General features: G+C 32.4%; 1 protein-coding gene across 2 annotated transcripts in view; it reads left to right on the top strand.

Moving 5' to 3' along the window:
• Positions 1-19,643, top strand: part of LOC118187145 (ecdysone receptor-like) — a 367,951-nt gene that overhangs the window by 106,644 nt on the left and 241,664 nt on the right. The window lies entirely within an intron of this gene.

Genomic DNA, 19,643 nt, shown 5'->3' with positions numbered 1-19,643 from the left:
TTCTTTCTTATTAGCTTCTTTCCTCTTTAAATATAAAGCACTGGTGCATCAACCACTGTACATCCGGATGCGGACTCGGCCAAAATAATAAAAGGGTTTTCTTAGAATCCAAAAAACCGGTTCCTTTTCGAAACACAATGGGCTATAGCTGCCAAACGATAGCAACTGTCAAGGTAAAAATGTTGCCACATGCATTCACGTAAAGAGGAAATCTCATGCATGATGTGAATATACGCGACATCGACTTCTAGCAAACCCTGACCTCTACCAAGTAATCATAGTTAACTGTTAAATTCGTTTCGTGAGAAGAACTGTTAACTGATGACAAGGAAAATGGGCGTCAAAGAAATAAAATAGTCATTTACATATTTATGAAACGTCTGTGTATAAATGTGTGACTGCAAGAGAATTAGAAATAATTTCTATCTCTAATATTAAATTTTGAAGAATTTGCATGTGTGTTTATATGTATTCTCCGCGCTGGCGGAAAAAGGACGAAACCTAGAAGTACCTAGTTTTAAATACGCATACTCCTCCACCCGAACTTAAGCAACTCGAAGCTCAAATTTTAAATTTCTAATTTGTGTTTTATTTATTTCATATTTTGTACTAATTTAATAAATTTTTGATTAACAAACTCAGAGATTTAAAAGGGAGCAGTGGCAGCACTGTTCTAAATAAAACATTTCATCTCCGGCGAGCCAAACCGTTGCCATCTGGCAAAATGTAAAATATTTTACCTTTCAAATTTAATAAAAAAAACTCGGCTATTTAAAAGCACTGTGTTGCCACTGCCCGAAATAAAATGCTTTCATCTTCCACGCTGCAGCGTGTTGCCATTCAGTAAAGTGTAAGATATTTAATTTGTCTGTTACGGAGTAACAAACTAAGCGATTTAAAAACAATAAACGCATTTCGTAAGAATATATTTTCTATATCTTAATACGATTGATTTAAATAAAAATGCATTTAGGTCCTAAAATACCTACATAGGAATAGAAATGAATTAATATAGATACATAAAATTAAAATTAATTAATTATGAAATAGAAATATAAAATATTTTTTATGAAATTATACTAGCTGAAAAGCCGGTATTCTATAGAATACTGAGACATTTTATTCATTTCGTAATTTCATACATTTCATGCATTGTTTTCTTTAATCAGAAAGGCATAAATTTTGTTTTGTTCGACTTTAATTTTTCTTCGCTTTCTTCGAATAAATTTTTTTTTAATGTCAATCTTTCATTATTTTTCAAAACAACATTTGAATTTTTGAGAAATGCACGTCTTTTAAATAACTCTCTTATACTCATATTTTTTCATACTTTGCCTAAATAGCATTTTGTCATTCTGTAGAATGCTTAGGTATTAATTATATACAAATGCCTAGGGAAAGTAAATAATAATTCTCATATTTCACAGTTTGCATAAACACGGCGTTTATAGCATATGTATTTTTGCGATAAATAACTTAGGCCGCCGTAGCGGCTAGAAATAATAAACAATAGTAAAACTTGACATTTTGAAAAAACTTAAATGAAAAACGCTCGTATTTCGCAAAGTGACGAAATACAGGCAGATTCGGTGAATGAATTAAGTCGTCTGGCTTTGATTCTTTATTCATATACAATATCGGAATCCTGTCTTGAGTTTCATAAGTCTTCGATATAGTTATCGGAACACGTGACGTAAACACAGCCTCTTTTTATCATCGATTTTTGTAATTGAGGCTTTAGAGATGACCTTTGAGGATTTCAAAATAACTCCAGTTCGCTTTGAGCTTCAACTAGCCCTGTGTTGTCAAAAAGAGAAACTTCTCAGATTTTATTGCTACTTCACAATCTAAAATTATTTGTGTTAATAAATATACTAATGCATTTACTGTAATTGAAAGACGTTGAAACCACTGCGAAAAATTAGTCTAAATAACTTTGGCAAAATATCTGAAGCATTTTTATGTAAAATGAGAAATTGAGTTTTTCTGTTCAATTTGAAGAATATGATCATTGTTCATGTGTATGCATTAATAATAATTTTTAAAAAGTGAAAATTTTGTCAGAGATATACAGACGTTGCATTCTGGGGGGGGCGATCTCTGTACTACGTAATAAACGACGTAAGGAACGTCTTTTCTTATACGCTAATAGTATAAATATTTGTAACGAAATACTTGTAATGAATATTTGTAATGCAGTATAAATATTTGTAAAGGAAATATTTTGTATACAGTCCTCTCCCCCAGACTTCTATGAAACTGCACGTTGCCATGAATATATATAGGAACCCTTACAAAAAATTTTAGCGCTTATGTATGTTATTAATATTTTTACTGATATTTAAAAAAAAAGAAATGGCTGTGGCATTAATTACTTAAGAAATATAACTGTCGCAAATGTTTAACGTCAATTAATTATTGCAGATTTACTTAAAACACGTGAAACGAAGTAATTTTTTTTCTTTTCTCCCCCCTTCCAAACCCCCGTTAACTAGCCGAAAGCAGTCACAGTTAGAAATTTATTCTATAGCCCAAAAGGGCTTTAGTTTCGAAACACGATTTGTTTCATTTTCCAATCTGTTGGGGAAAAAAAAAAAAAAAAAAAAAAAAAAAAAAACCTAAAATATTCTTCTTTTATATTTAATTTATTTGTTATTAAACTATTTAAAAGCAATCGATGCATGTCTTGAAAATATTAGTTTTTAATTTTTAATGATTGATTTAAATAAAAAGGCATTTAAAAATTTTTTTTAAATATACAGAAGATGTAAAACCTTCCCATGTTAGTCTAAATGCATTTTCAATCTAATATCCAATGAAATGTTTTGCTGTTCGATCTAACACTTCTCTGTTGATAGTTCCTACTGATAAACCATATTAAACTTTAAAAAAAGAACCCTTTTGGGCGATTACTAAAATCTGAAGCATGTGATTATATTTTTTAATTTTTATTTATTTATTAATTTTTCTGTTCTCTGGCTACTTAATTAAGGGAAAACTGAGTTGATTTCCTTTTTATTATACTTTCATAAAGCTGATCTTTAGAATTTGAGTGACTACCGAATACATTTTATAAATTTTGTTATTTTTAATTTAATTATTTCTCATTTCTTATTGCAAAATACAGAAATAGGAAGTTCCAAAAACGACTCTCTATAATAAATAATAATTCATTATTTTTTTTGATGAAGTAAATTATTAAAAATATTACCATTCTAGCTGAAGTTGAAATAGATGAATTATTACATAAAATCTGAAATATGTTTAAGTTAAAATTATAGTCTTAATGTCTCAAAGAAGAGTTTTCATTGAAATTGACTAACTATATGAATAATTAGAATTTAAAAAAACTGAAAGTTTTATATTACGCCCAAAGTGGCGTCATTTTTCATTTACACACACATACACTCTTCGAGAGCAATATTGTTACGAAATGTACAGGCGCGTTCAGATGGCTTCCCCGCAAAGCAGTTTTAAGGGTTACTGTAAAATAGCAAGGAAGGCGGGGTTGCCACATTTAGCGAGAAATCGTCCATTTGGCGACAAAATTGGCTATATACCATGGACGGATGGAGAACCTTCTGGAACGAATTCTTACCGGTTTAGCCCAGAATGTTCTCAAACACCAGCTCAAAGCTATATAAACCCTGCTGGTACGCGGAGAGTTAGTCAGTATCGAGTGTGTCTCGTCTAGCTAGCTGATAGTCAGTCATTGAGCGAGTGTATCGAAGTCTAGCGCCGAGTTGGTGGTCGAGTGCATCGAGAGAGTCTTTTAGTGTATCGCGAGTTAGTGCATCGTCGAGTTTTGTCTTAGACTGTGCTGAGACGAAAGCTATACTCTTGTGTATCGTCGAGTGCATTGCGAGTTGTAGCGTGGAGAGTCTCGAGAATACGTGGAGTTCAGAGAACGACTAAGCAGAGTCGGGAGCTGTACTCTGGTGCTTTGCAGTGAAGCTGTCTCCACCGTGATAGCCTGAAGGCTGTGTCTCTGATCGTGTCAGCGTGTTTATAGTAGTTCATCGACGACTGTAAAACGTGTTTTGGAGTTGTCCTGACAAATATTGGCTAATAAAGTGTGTTTCGATACTTCATCAAGTAGTGTCGTCATTATTCACTCCAAATCCATACGAACCCCGTACGAACGTGAAGGAAGAAAATAACGTAACAACTGGTGTCAGAAAAAGAAAAACGCAACAATATTTTAATACAGCATATTTTCAGAATTTTCGATAGATTGTATCGCGCGCTGAAGATAAAAATGTTTTATTCCGTATAATGTTGCCACTGCTGGTTTTGAAATATTGAGTTTTTTATCAAAAATTCGTTAAAGTTTTACGAAATATAAAATAGATAATAAAACAAATTTCAAATTCGCATATTCGGGCGGAGAACTACGTTATTCAAAATTTGATGGCTTTAGGAACCGTTTTTTTTTCCTCACGGCGAGAAACTTACATATATTCATTCAGCTTCTTCATTATATAATTTATTTAAATATAATACAGGACGATAATATTTGGTGGCAGCAATCTCTAAAGTGATTCAACGCTTTTAGTGATTCGACGCAAAATGCCGTTTCGAGACTAATTAATCCTTCTGGGCTAAATAACACTTACTGCTGCCAGTCCATAAAGCTAAAACTTTATTTTTAAATAACGTTAAAATGTAGCTCAGAAATATTTAAATTTAAAAAACTCAAGTATTTGTATCTGCATTTTTTTCCTGAATGTATTTTAAAAAAAAAAATCAATGAATTAATGGTATGAAGTAAAACCCATTGGAAAATGGTCTTACGAAAGTTAGATAAATGAATTTTGAATTATAAATTTTATTAGGCTGATTAGCAGCACATGTTTATAATATCCATGACAATCTTATGCATCGGCAATTAGCAACGTTGCCTTTTTTTAACAGGTAGAAATTTATTATTTTAGCAACGTTGTCTTTTTGTAACGGGTAGAAATTTATTATTTACTGAAAACAGTAGCATGTCTACGATTTTTTTATAATTCTTTTCATAAATGCTGCCGACGGAGAACATTGGCTGGTAAACTGTTAACCACAAATTATTAGCGATCTTTATGGAAAAAATGAAAAATTATATTACTCCCGAACTGCTTATAGAATATAAATTTATGATTAATCTACTGTAATGTGTATCTTGCCCCATTTAATGTAATGCAAATTTTTCACTTGTTCTAGAAATTGCTTACGTTTTCTAAAATGACTTACTACTACGTGATTGCTAAGCAACGTAGTATAAACAATAGTAACAGTCTTCAGATCTCGAGTTTACTATCCAAAAAGAAATCAATAATTCAGAAACTGAGTTAAGTCATGATGCAAGTGAAAGAATAATTTATGTTACTAGCGAAAAATAAAGATAGATTAAAAAATATTCTAGAGAATTCAAGATGCAAATAGACCGCCTAATAAAAATAACAAACACATGTTACAAGAGGAAAATACATACCGTACATGACCTAATATCGAACGTCTCCATTATCGAAATATAAACATATAAGCTGTTGCTATTTCTGCAGAGATAAATTGCAGTCTAAATCTAATTGCTATTCATTACAGTTCATCGAAGTACTCCTGCATCGAGCGACTTCGTTATTAAAACATAAATTTACAAACTGTTGCCATTTCTTTGAAAGTAAATTATCGGTTAAATTAATTCTTATTCTTTGCTATCGGTCCTTATATATATATATATATATATATATATATATATATTATGATTTAAATGTAACTGTTTGTTCTCTGCAGTAAGTGTTGAAAATGTGACTGAAGTCAGTGATAATAGGGGAAATATACTGTTACGAATTTTTGCAGATATGTAAATAATTTTAGTGAAGTTATAGAGTCATTAAATTTTTTTGAAGCAGAAGAGGTGAGAAATGTGCATTGCCTTCGCCGGGGCTCAAACCCCGGACCTCTGGTATACGCATCGAGTATGCTTCCAATTACACCACCAAGATATGAAGAAAGGAAGGAGAAAATACCTTATAGTCCTCCTTTCAAAGGGTGACTGGGGATTAGGAGAGCCAGTCGCCCAATCCTGGTGGTGACGAATTACTATCCACCACCTTTTAAAGTTAGGGCGCCACCCGTAGAGTCATTAGAATTTTTTTCAAAAGCAGAAGAGGTGAAAAATGTGCAGTGCTCTGTCCGGGACTCGAACCATGGACCTCTCGAATACGCATTGAGTATGTTTCTAGTTTCGAAAAAAATAGGGTTACAGACAGGGACATGTCTATTTAACATTGAAGTAAATCATTATCTCGCTAAAGTGGCGAGATATCGCCAAGCTAGCAGTGGTTTTGGTGATTAATTTTTGTCGCTGACATGGTGACTATTTGGTTCTCGTATAACGTGGTACTGTAATTGAACCCTATATGTAACCGTAATCGTATCCGGCCCTTATATGTAACTGTATATGCATTCCAGTAATTTTAAGAGATGAAAGATACTAAGAGATTACTTGGCGGCCGAGGGAAAACTATAAACCCTGGATGTGTGTCAGTTTTCATTTTTGCGTTAAATTCGGAGTATTTTGAAGTCTCCGTTAGAGCTTCGCTCTTTGTATGTGCTTTGCATTGCATTGTGTTCAACAATCTTCTTAGTTGAAGTTGCAACTATTGATTGTGCTCTGTTATACTGAATATGAAGTTGTTAGAATAAATTTTATCAAGCTATTATCGATTATATGAGCATTCAGTCTGTTACGAAATCGTACGCACGCAGCAATGCTTATTTGATATAGTAAAAAAATCCATAGAATTAAATAAAACGTTGTGAAGAAGAGACTTATTTAAGGTAGTGTGGTGTGTCACTGTTGATCTCCAGAGCGAAAATGTTCTAGAATGATATACCCAAACCTTCTGATGGAATGGTCTTCTTTTAAAAGATTAACATTTGGCGACAAAATTGGCGATATGCTATAGACGGAGCGAGAACATTCTAGAGCGAATTCTTACTGGTTTTCCCGAGAATGTTCTCGAAGGCAGATCAGAAGTTATGTATACCTTGCCTGTACGCGGTGTAGAGTATGTTGAGTTTAGTAGTAGTGTCTTAAGTTCAGGGATTAACTGGAGATCGATCGACTGTGTCGGGAGCTGTACTTTAGTGTTTTGCCGTAAAGTTGCCTTCACCGTTATAGCCTGATAGCGTGAAGACTGTGTTGCTAATTGTTTCAGTCGTAATTTTTCGACGTTCTGTAACGCTGTTTTCCTGTTTGGAACTGTCCTGTGTAATACTGACGAATAAATTGTGTTTTGATTCTTCATGAAGTGTTGTCATCAATCACTCCAAATCCGTGAACCTGTCGAACGCGACAATATTCTTGACTTTAAAAATAATATATTAAATCATATTAGTGTATTTTTTTCTCTTGTATTTATTTTGCATGATTTCTTTCTTACTGTTGCGTAATATGTTATGTAAAAACTATTCCATAATATTTATATCAATAAACAATTCATTATCAATTTTATTAATGATTTTTTTGTTGGTACTCAATGTGATCTTGATATGCTTATCCATTGCCGGTACATATTCAGCTATCGACCCCTAGTCGACACCTTGATCATCACTGACACCTTTTCAGATTTCGTCGATCCTAAACCCTAGGAGGTCAGTATCGATTCCGTTGGGAATCTCTGTTGTAGGCACTTTCAAATATCTGTCAGTTAACAAATTTGAATATTCTTGCTGAAATTCTTTTTCTGAGTTGAATTTTAAAATTTTATTCAGTGGAAAGATTTTAATTAAAATTTTATGAGACGGTAACAGTAGGAATAAGTTCTTGTGTAAAGGAAAAAATGAAATGATAATTTTATATCAAAAAATTATATATATATATATGTATGGTGTCTCTCTTCATGAGTCATAAATTCAAAGATCGTTTCGTTTCAGGAGTCAAGGTTGGGAGAGCATTAGAATTTCAAATCAAAATTTCAAGAGTTCACAGAACATAGAAATAACATTTATTAACGATAAACTTATATTACTTCCGCTTATAGCGGCCATGAAACATAATCAAGCATCAAATAAATATGACATGCGTCATTCTTCATGTTCAAGCGTCAAGTGATATTTTTCATCGGCGCGCATCAAGAGCGTCACCTATCTACCAAAAAGACGGAAATATATATATATATATATATATTAATTTTAAAAAATTTAGTGCGAAGTGCGAAACTCTTTCTGGAGATGTTTGTTATACTGTTACTTAAAGTTTTCTGGTTGACTTTAAAAAAAAGTTGCTTGCGACATATGACAGTTCTGTAAAGCCGACTGGTATATAATTTTCTTTCTTCTTTGTTTGGTCTAAGATATCTATTGCGGAAGTTCTACGCCTTTAATAAAATGCGCAAAAAAAAAGGTTCCTGATATTACCTTCTCTTTTGCCAGAGTGCGTTTTGTCATAAAACTTCATGAGGCGAGAACGCAAAAACCTATATGTACATATTAGTTATTACTATGGGATGCTTTTCCCTGTTCTTCGTCAATAGAAACCTAACGAACTGCCTTTTTGGGTTTATTTTGCTATAAAAAGGGCTTGTCCGCGGCTGGAAATAAATTGGCCCAGAATAGGTAGCAGAGAATTTAATGTGCAGTACCCTGAGGAAACTAAATGTCCGGATGTGCGCATCTTTGTTTGAGAAAGTGCGTTTTGGCAACTGAAGAAGCTAATGCTAGATACGGAAATCGGAGAAAGCTTAAGAATGCTTGTACGTCATTACCAAGCTTCGTTTTAAGCTTTTATCACACACTGAGATTTTTGGAACAACAAATACTTGACGCAGCATTTTCGCAGTTCTCAATATGGCTACAAATACGGCTTGTTTCAGAGTTACTATGTGCAGGAAGATTGGCCTACCGCGTATTTTCCAACTACTAACCCCCTTCCTCCCTACTAAGTATTTGGTCTTCTAACTGCGTTTTAGTTTCTGCATCTAAAATAGAAACTTATGATAATTGTAAAATTTTATAATACTTACCCTTCCGCAGTTAGGCTTGTAAAATAGTTAACGTAGAACGGAATATATGTGCAATGGTTTGAGTCTAGCGAAGTGTAATTTATAAAAATATTTAATATTTCTAACTAGACATCTCTTGATTTAAATGCAATTTTTTTAAATCAATCGGTTTAAAAAGTAGAAAAAAAAATTTTCGTGTCAGAATTGCATTTATATCTTTACATCGCTTGATTTGTTAGTTAGGCACATAGAATTTGAACGTTAAATACTTCACGCTTTGCTAAATAGTAGTACGCTGGCATACGGAAAATAGAAGTAGGTGGCGACGCGTTACTTTTAACCCAATTTGTTGATTAAAATTGAAAGATAAATAAATATATTACATTTTATTGAATGGGAACAGTGATGCACCGGAGATAAAAATGTTTCATTTTGAACAGTGTTGCCACTGCTTTCTTTCAAGTCATTGAGTTTATTAATTAAAAATTAATTAAATTCGGTTTCAAAGTAATTCTTTCATTGCTAGCGGGGAAAATCCATACATTAGATTTCATTAAAATCACAGTGGAATATTTCACAACCAGTAATAGTTGAAAATTTTTCGTGAGTGAACTAATATGGCAACAGTCTTTTGTTTACTTTTTTTGACGAAGCAACTGCACCAATATATTAACTTTAACTAAGAATTAAGATAAAAGTGTCAGATTGGAATATGGACGATCAGGTTTCAAAATCTTTTTTTGATGCATATTTTTTTTAATAAAATTGTAATTTCAGCGCAGCGTTTAAAATATTTTTTTTCCGTGTCAAATATGTAAATCCGTTAACAATAGGAAATTAATTTGTTTTATTTAGAATCATGTTTTACTAAAATATGTGATTCTGTCATTGTGACGCCATCTTTAGTTATCGGAGTTTGTTACCAGAGATGTCTGACTTGTTCGAAGTATGACATTTACAGTACTGCTATATTTCACCTGCACTTGCTGCCCTTTTCTTTTTACAGTAATGTATATACACCGAAGACGGTAAAAAATAGAATTTATACGCTGTATTTATTCATCGGAAATAGAAAATAGGTACTTCGCTTTGTTTCCACCCATTCAGTTATTCTTTCTTCCTGTTGCATGCTGAGAAATTTGTAGGAGTGATTGTTTTTATCTTACTTTTATGTTGTGAAAGTGCGTGAAGGTATGTGTTGCATTTTGACACGTATTTTCAAGAATAACAAGACTTTTTCTTCTATATGAATTTGGTTTTATTGTATAGCTTGTTATTGCTTAATATTTGCGTAAATAATTTCAGAATTGACACCTTAGAAAATCATTAGATGTCAATTCTAAAACTTTCATGATCGTTTAAAAATTTGTGAAATTGATGGTTTGTGCATTAACGCAGCAAAGACGTTTTTAAGTTCGCTCTTTCACTAAAGAATCATAATAAGTCAAAACAACTAAGAAATCTTTATTTCACAACTGAGAGAGTTTTACTTATATAGAACACAAATTAAATTAACAGTCTTCACAGACACTTAAAATTGATGATGTTGAAGGGGGGGGAGAACCTATGTAGACTTATTCATCAATCTTGAATATCTTCAGGCTTACCTATTTAGCATTGTATTGCATTACAGGAGTATATCCCAAGACGAAAAATAACATGGCTGAAAGAAAAAAAAAAGAAAAAAAAGTGAGTGACTGATACTCTGGCTCATATACAAGATGTAGGGTGAATTCTCTCTCGCGGTATATAGCTCAGCGCACGTTCGTTTTCCGCTTCCCAGTTTCATTATGCAAAAGAGACACTAATTTATTCTTATAATATAATTTATTAATCCAGAAGGGCTATTAGTTTCGAAACGGCATTTTCCATTGTATTATTAAAAGCGCTATATCACTTTTGAAATTATTGCCTCCAAATATTATCGCCCTGTATTATATTAAAAGTAAATAATGAAGAATCTACATGAATGTATATATGTTTCTCGCGTTATGAAAAAACAGTGGTACCTAGAGCCGTCAAATTTTGAATTCCACCCGAATATGAGCACCTGGAAGCCCAATTTTGGAATTTGTTTTATTATCTAGTTCATATTTTGTGAAACTTAAAAGAATTTTTGATTAATAGACTTATAAGGTATTTCTGCCGCCTCCTTAGCATGCCTTAGTAGTGTAGTGGTTAGCAGGCTCAGCGCGCAATTGAGAGGTCCGTGGTTCTAGCCCCGGCGAAGTCCTTGCTAGTTTTTCATCTCTCTTGCTTCGAAGTAACCTAATGTTTCTACAAACTCAACGATTTCAAAGCGAGCAATGGCAACACTGTACTGAATAAAACATTTTTATCTCCAGCGTGTCTATCTGTCTATCGGAAATTCTAAAAGTATGCTGTTTTTAAATATTTTTAGTCCAAATGCTCTCGAACTGAAATAGTATGAACTTAAATTAAATGCTGTGTAAATGGAAAACGCCCCTTTGGGCGTAATATTAATTAAAAAAAAAAAAAAAAAAAAAAAAAAAAAAAAAACCTGTTTATTAAAATGCAGCTTTTGAATACAGGATGTTAAGAAAAGGATCTCTTGTAGGCTTAATTTTTGTAAAAATATTGATCCCGGATTTAATGCCGGTTGTAGAGCTTCTAAAAGTAAGGTACAGAGTTTGTGGATCGAAAGATAAAAACAAAAGTTTCATAACTTTAAATTCGTAAAGATATGCTAATATGTGTTTCAGTCATCGTGAGTTACGTCGGTAATAGGGAAGTGTGATATTAGACTTTAAAGTAGTTTGAGAGTATCTCTGTGAATTTTCCTTGTCAAAGAATGGAATTAATTTTTTTTGAGGTGTTATTATTTTTTCGTTTCAATAAATCCCGTTCGGTAAAAATAGACATCGCTGTCAATCGATAGAATAATATATAAAGTTCGTACGTTATCTTTTGTATTATAAAAAATTGCTTCATTTAGTTGAGTGTAAGTAAATACTTTAAAAAGGTTATTTTATCAAGATTTCTTAAGAGCATTTTGCAACGATTGGTTTCGTACCTTAAGTATCACAAATAAAATAGGTTTCTGGGAAAAGATGACAGATCGCTGGGGAAATTTCTATCTGTATTTATTATTTGTATTACCGTCTGCATTAAAAATAAAATTTAATGGCTATAGGCAAGTTGTGTAATAACGTATAGATTTCAAACTTCTTTATATATTTCCCGACGTTTTAAAAAAAAAAAAAATGTTTTTCATTTGAGTTTTAATTCTGTTCCGTGCGTGGAGGTAGGAAGTTAGATGGAGTGGCCCTAAACCGGTTTCCCCATACCCTGCTTTGAAGCACTGGCGATCCTTTCTTTCGTGACCAAAACATTGGGTAATTTACCATTGATTTCAATGGGTTTTGACACGATCGGATGTGAATATTTTGTAATTACGTCGTAAATATGCATATAAATGCATATATTTTCTTTTTCTACAATACTTCAGAGTCCTATGTATATGAAAAGAATACATTTTTAAACAACATTTCATTCTGAACGGAATTAAATGCTATACTTTTCACAGAACAGTTTGCTCAGAATGGTTTAATTTAAAATATTTTCAAAAGTTTTTTTCGTTAATTACATTAGAAAAAAAATTAAGGTAATTCGATTTGATTCGGTTAAGGATTACAAAAATTAAGATCAAAGTTTATTGTATTATTAAAATTATGCATTATTTCTTTTCTATTTATAGAGCTTCTTCCTAAAATACTTTCTCAAATATGGCATGATTTTTTTAGCTTCTGAGGCATCTTTTAAATCGAAAAGTATAAGTCAGTTTATAATTAATGCTCTATTCGGTCCATTTTAAATTAGAGCATCTTATAATTTAATATCGAAATACTTTTACTTAACGAATACTTACTCGAAATACTTAGTACTTAACTTTCTCTGAATATTTCTGAAAGGGAATAAAGTAAGGATTATTTTTTACATATTATTTAAAACTTGTAACTGATTTATTATGAAATATAAGGGGAATAATTCTTTTAATTATACTTATTAGATTTTTTTACCCTTAATTCTAACAATACGTATTCGAAAACTCTTCTTTATTACTTTCTTAAATACGCATCTCATAGAAATTGCTTTACAATACCTTTTAACAGATTGCTTTCCAGTACGAACAATTCTTGCTTAAATAGTTTTATAACGTATTTATCAACAGGATGTCAATTTATGTTTACAATTCAATGTTAAGGTTATTATATATTTAGATAATATTTATAATCATTATAAATTTAGATACATTTAATAATTAGATTTCTTCACAGTAACTTTCACAGTTATTTATGAATGAATGAATACTTCATTTTAAATACATTTATAAATAATTTAATAAATATTTACGTATTTTGTTAAAGGCAGATACATGTTTTGGAAATCTTTAATTTCTGTGCATTCACTATATTTTTCGAGTAAAGTAATTTACGCTCATTTTAAAAAATACATGTTACAATAATATGTGGATGCGAAAAAATTTATGTTATTTAAAACATTTTGGCGTCTGGAACATAAAATAAAAGTAGCGAATACTTAATTAAGGGTATCGAAAAAATTAAGGGTATACAATTTTAAAGGTACGGTGAGGTATTTTTCATTCTTTAAGCATAACGTTTTTGCTAAAATCTATATTTTTATAGTTCAACAGCTTAGAATTTTATGTGTGTGTGTGTGTGTGTGCAATTATGGCAAAGCCTCGAGGGCTATCTGCCTAAGGGATGCCTTCGTGGGGGACTTTCTAAGGGAAACTGGCTGGTATACACGTTACACATGGGGAAAACCACGAAAACGCCCATGCAGCCAGCCCATTCGCGGGATTCGAACCTCGGACCGAACTACCAGTGTTCAGCGATTTTACCGCTCGGCCGCCTTAGAATTTTATGAAACAAATTCATAATCAAAATCACTACTGTTAGTTATCGAAAAATAGCCAAGATGTGATTTTTGCGTAAGCGTCGCTAAACTATACAAATTGCTATTATCTATCACACAAAGGAATTTTTCTTTTATACAGAAGTGTTCCGTTTTTCAATTTGTATTGAACTGCCGTGTGTCGAAATACTATCAGAGCGCTGTCAAGCGAGCTTCTGAATGTAAACAAAAAACACCCCATCTGGTGACCGAAGCTTCGGAGCGATGCTTCACTTCTAATGCCGGATTGGCCACTCCTTCCTTTCTTACCTCCATGATTCCGTGCTAAAGATTTGGTTCTATAAGTTGTCAGAAGTAGATATTATTTATTTTCGAAGAGAATAGAAATTGTGTAATTTTTCATAGTTTCTATTCTTCCTTTTGCTTGTTAATGGTAAACTTTTCATCAGGGTTATGGAATGTAATCTAAAGTTTATTATTTATATTTTAATTATGAAGAATATATATGGTTGTAGTTTATATATTCCTTGTGTTGCGGAAAAAACGGAGACACGTAGAGCTACCAAACTTTAAACGCGCGTAGTCTATAAGGTATTTCTCCCGCCTTCTTGGCGTGCCTTCGTGTTGTGGTGGTCTGCACGCTGGACGCATATTCCAGAGGTCCGCGGTTCGATTCCCTGCGAAAGCGTTGCTAATTTTTCAATCTCTCCTGCTTTAAAAAAATCCTAACGTCTCTACAGTGGCGTCCGAACTAAAAGGTGATGGATAATGATTCTCCACACCCAAGATTTGGCGATTTTGTTGTCCTAAAAAACCCCAGTCGCTCTTTAAAGGGGGAAGTATATCAGGTTATTCTCTCGCCTTCTTAGCGTGCATTCGTGGTGTGGTGGTCTGCACGCTGGGCGCTTATTCCAGAGGTTCGTGGTTCGATTCCCGGCGAAGGGGTTACTCGTTTTTCATCTCTCCAGTCTCGAAATAACCTAATGTCTCTACAAGTCTTTGACGCGATCGAAGGCTTCAAGAAGAAAAATTTATTGCCTGTTGTTAAGTATGTGGGTGGAGATTTAATTGTTGTGGGATGTTTTGATGCCTGTAGGATGAGAAATTTTGTTTTTATAGAAAATAATACGCAACAGTGTGAGTCTACAAATATTCTTAATGAAAACTCAGAAGAAAACTTGGAATGTAAAATATTTTTGTTAATTTGACCTGTTTATTCGGAATTCTTTAATTACATGGTGTTTAAAAGCTTTACACTGCTACCGAAACCCTGATACAACGAATAATGTCTGGTCGGGCTTGCGTCACGCTGGAAGTCCATTCTACAGTTCGAAGTACATACTTCCTATGTCAAACAAGGCAAGTTTTGGTATTTAGATGCAAAATTACAGTCGAGAAACGTGTACTTGTTTGATCGTCGAGATCGTTGCCACATTTAAAGCACAAATAAAATCTTTTTTCCAAGTTGAAGGTCTGAGCGATAGATGACCTCGAGTTTGGAGATGGAAACAATGGGAAAATGGCGTACTGTATTTTTTTTTTTTCTTTTTTTAAACAGTTCCGCTAGTAGTCGAGAGACGTTTTTATAGGTATTTATGCCGGCATAACTCGTCAGAAGAATGAAACTAATTTTATTTTTTCCCTGTAGCTGCTTTTCTTTGTTCAATATTTTTGTCTATGAATATTTTGTATATTATTACGCTTTTCTTTGTTCAATATTTTTGTCTATGAATATTTTGTATATTATTACGTTTTTGTTGTTCTTGTCTTTCGTTTGCGGTTAAGTTAAAATTCTTTCATTTGCCTGGATTAACCACGTTATCGCTCATCCAAAAGAACTTACATAACAATAACAAATGAGTTTCATGTTATTATTTCATAGAGTCATTCGATTATATCGGTGCAGGGCCTAGAAAAATATGCAGTGCCTTAGACGAGACTCGAACCCTGGACTTTCCGAATGCGCGTCGAGTGCGCTTCCAATCACACCGCGAAGCCATGCGAAAAGGAGGGAGAAAATACCTTACAATTTAATTTGAATTATTTAAATTATCGTAAAACTTTTTCATTTTTAGAATATATAAAATCTATACTTTTAGCACCTTTTTCGCAATTAAAAATAAATAATATTAAATCCTTTCTCCAGATGAAAAACTAACTTTAGTTTAGTGTCCCAACAGCCCACTAGCAGTAGAGCAGTAAATTCGCTGAACACTGATAGTTCGACTCGGGTTCTTATTACAGATTGTAAGCCTTTCTTCGTATTTCTTTTGTTTACGTTTCATGAAAATGACGTAATATACATTTAAAATATTTTGATAATTTTTATTTATTTATTTATTTTTAAATAGAATTTTGCGCTTAAAAGGAGAAATGTAGAAAACAAGCACCTAATCTTTTTAACTGAAATTCTTTCGAGAAGTTTTTATTTTAATCTATAGTAAAGATTTAGTTTTATGAGTTGGAAACAGCAGCCACTTCTTTTATTAGGAATTTTGTTTTTAAACTTTTAGCTAAGTGTTTTTTTTTTTTTTATTATTATTTATTTATTTATTTTTAATTTTAGCTCTAATCTGAATTTTTCAAATTATAGTAGAGAGTTTTTTTACTTTAGATTTCGTCGCTTCCGGAAAAATCCTTCCCTTTCCCTGCCACTCTCCCCAATAGTGAATAAACAAAAATTAAAGCTGTTTTGGAGGTCCAAAAAACCCTTAAATCTAGGATGTAATATTCTGAAAATTTTAAATTTCATTCCGGAAGTATTTGTTAATGTATTATTTAATGTTATGCATAGAAATTACCACCTGAGAATGTAGTATTGGAACATCTGACAGCTAAGAGCAGATTTTCATTATCAAGGTCAAAAGATGTTTTCTAAACAGCCGACCGACCGGAAGTGAAGAGGACAGATGTAAACGGAACTGCGTCAGAAAATAGGTTTTTTTTTAAAATTTTTACTTCTTTTGTTGTAACCTTGAATTTGTTCTTTCTGCGCGAACTTTGAAGGACGCAGGGAATTCATTTTTTAAAAGAAGGGTAAAAAACCCTTTTTATAAAACAGCTGTGCTTCCTTTATGGGGAATAGAAAATGTATTATTGATCGATGTGCGCGAATGTTTTAAAATTTGTACGCTTCCCTTGAGCACCGCTTTACCCCTTTTAAAATTTGGTGCTGTACAGATGTTTTCAAGCTGAAAAGAACAATTTCCAGCTTTGTAATAACTTAGTTTGACGTTAGTTTTAACTGCCGTACTGAGAATAATGTCATATTTTCAACATAGAGGTCGCTGATGCAAAGGTTTTTTTTTTTTTTTTTATTAAATAGTATTAATCTGCCAATAGTGATAAATTTATTTCTTACCTGTACTATAAATTTCGCTCAAATTATTATCCGTACATTTTGTTTGAAATGTACAGTTTTTACTGCAGTGCAGGCGATAAAATGTTTGATAGAAAAGTTTTGTCACTCACTAAATGACAACGGTTTTCTGTTATTGTTTAACCTGATTTGTACCATCTGTTCTGTAATCTGTTCTTCACTCAAAGCTATGTAAACAAAAACATTGTTCAGTTGAGTGCACCTACGACACACGCATTTTATCCCTTCGCCTTTTCTAATATATGTAGAATTTAATATTTGGATTGTGTTTAATTTTAGGAAATCCAGTAACAGAGCATGAACTTTGTTAATTAAAGGTGGAATCGAACCACGATCTGCCGTTAGCCAACTGGATTGCTAACTTGTGTCCTACAGTTTATATATTGCTACAAAATTTAATTGCAGAGAATTCGGCCAGTTCTGTAACTATCAGCTATGTAAAATATGGTGTAAAAGACTTATTTAGAATATTGAAGATAAATATGAAATCTGTTATTTCATGTGAATTAGGAAAAGTTGTTTCGGCCTCGGACTTGATTTTCAATGCCGAGACCTTGAGCAAAATGAAAACGATAACACCAGAAAAGTTATCCAGGTGTTTGTAAATTACAACACTTGTTCAATTCAAGGAAAACTAGCTGATTGCAATGGTAAAATAAGTGGAAATGTAGCACAGAAGGAATTAAGCATTATCTTTTTCTATATAGCATGCACTGTTGCGTGGACACTGCATGAGACTAATAACCCTTCAGGCTAAAAATAAGTAAAATAAAAATAAAAACGATTTGAAAAGTTTAGATTGTAAGCACTCGGAAAACCGTTTACCGTTAAAAAAAAATCAAATATATAAAACAGTTTAAAATATGTAACAGAAATTATGCTGGTACTTCATTTCTCCTCTTAAAATATACCTTCCTTTATGTGAACTTGCCTATTCACTAAAGTGAATCAGTGTTGAATGAAATTAAAGCAACTCAGATTAAAAGAATTTTAAAATGCTCCGGTGTTTGGCTCTGCATTTCTTTTTCGAGCGCAGAATGTATGAAAATTAGAAATTTCAAAATATCATAAAAGTGCGTTACGATTTGAACAAAATTTTAAATAAAAGGAAAAAAAAAAAAAAAAAGATAAGAAAATTTTTCAGATTTTAACTATCACCCAAGAGGGGTCTTTTAAAGTTTAATATGATTTATTGATTGATATGGCCCAGTTCCCGAAATCGTTCAAAAAGTGTGTGAACATTCTTTGTATAATCGTTTTGATTGATTTTTAGGATTTAAATTAATTTTACGCTCTTGCAAGATTTAATTTTTGTATTGTATACGTATGTACAAAAAATTGCACAAAATGTGACATAAATTTAGAAGCTATAAAACGTTAAGTGAAGGGGGGAAAAGGCCAAAAAGTACTGATTACTTTTGCTTTTCTATATCACAAATAGAATATCGAAAGCTAAAAATTTCCTTTATTTACAGTTTGAAAACTTCGTAGATTTCTTTGGAATGGCATTCTGTAAAGGCTTTATTAAATATCCATAGAATATTATAGAGAAACATTTCTATAAAGTAGCGTGTCTCAAGCTGTGGTCCGCGGTCCACAATTGGTCCTGAAGTCTAGCATTGTAGTCCTCCTAGACTTGCAAAAATGTTATTTGTTAAAGAAATTAAGGATATTTTTAACATTTCTTGGTAGCGTATATTCCTGAAAACTTCATAAAATCAGTGAACCCAAAATTCATCGTAAATGAACCCTTATCTACGAGGTATTTCACTTTTTCTAATATGCCCATGAGAAATTGAAGGCGTTTGAGAAAATCTTGGCTTGGAGGTTAGTTATGTAAAACAGAAAAATTTTCACCATTTCCAACGTTAGATTCGTTTCTAGTAGCAAATTATATGGTTATTGGAAAAGAACCATGAATGACATATGTTCGCATCTTGAATATCTATGGTCACTGTTTAGAACTTACGGGTTCTTGATTCTTTTAATTGCAATTTTGAAACTAACAATCTGTCGTGGAATGAAAGAAAACAGTTAAATGAATTCTCTAATGACACCAGACTTAAAATGAAATTCCAAGCAGAAGATATTGTTAATTTCTGAACTTCATTACCAGTGTAAAAGGAATATAGTGAACTGTACAATGACGCTTTAAAATTCAGTTTTCTTTTATGTATCTCTGTAAGAGAAGGGTTTCCATCACTAGCAAAAATAAAACCGAAATCAGTTTGTTATATGTGCCGATCTCAAGACTTACGCTTACCAGCATACAGTTAAACACAGAAAAGCTGTGCAAGAATCGGCAGGCTCATTTAAGTTATTAATTTGAGTAACAACATTATTTTAATTTTTAATTAACAAGATAAAGATTGTCCAAA

The sequence above is a fragment of the Stegodyphus dumicola genome, chromosome 1, assembly GCF_044657685.1.
Source record: "Stegodyphus dumicola isolate Sdum_Otavi_A_Nest chromosome 1, ASM4465768v1".
NCBI classification, from domain to species: Eukaryota; Metazoa; Arthropoda; class Arachnida; order Araneae; family Eresidae; genus Stegodyphus; species Stegodyphus dumicola.
Note: the sequence above shows the minus strand (reverse complement) of the source record. Positions and strands in the feature narration are given on the sequence as shown.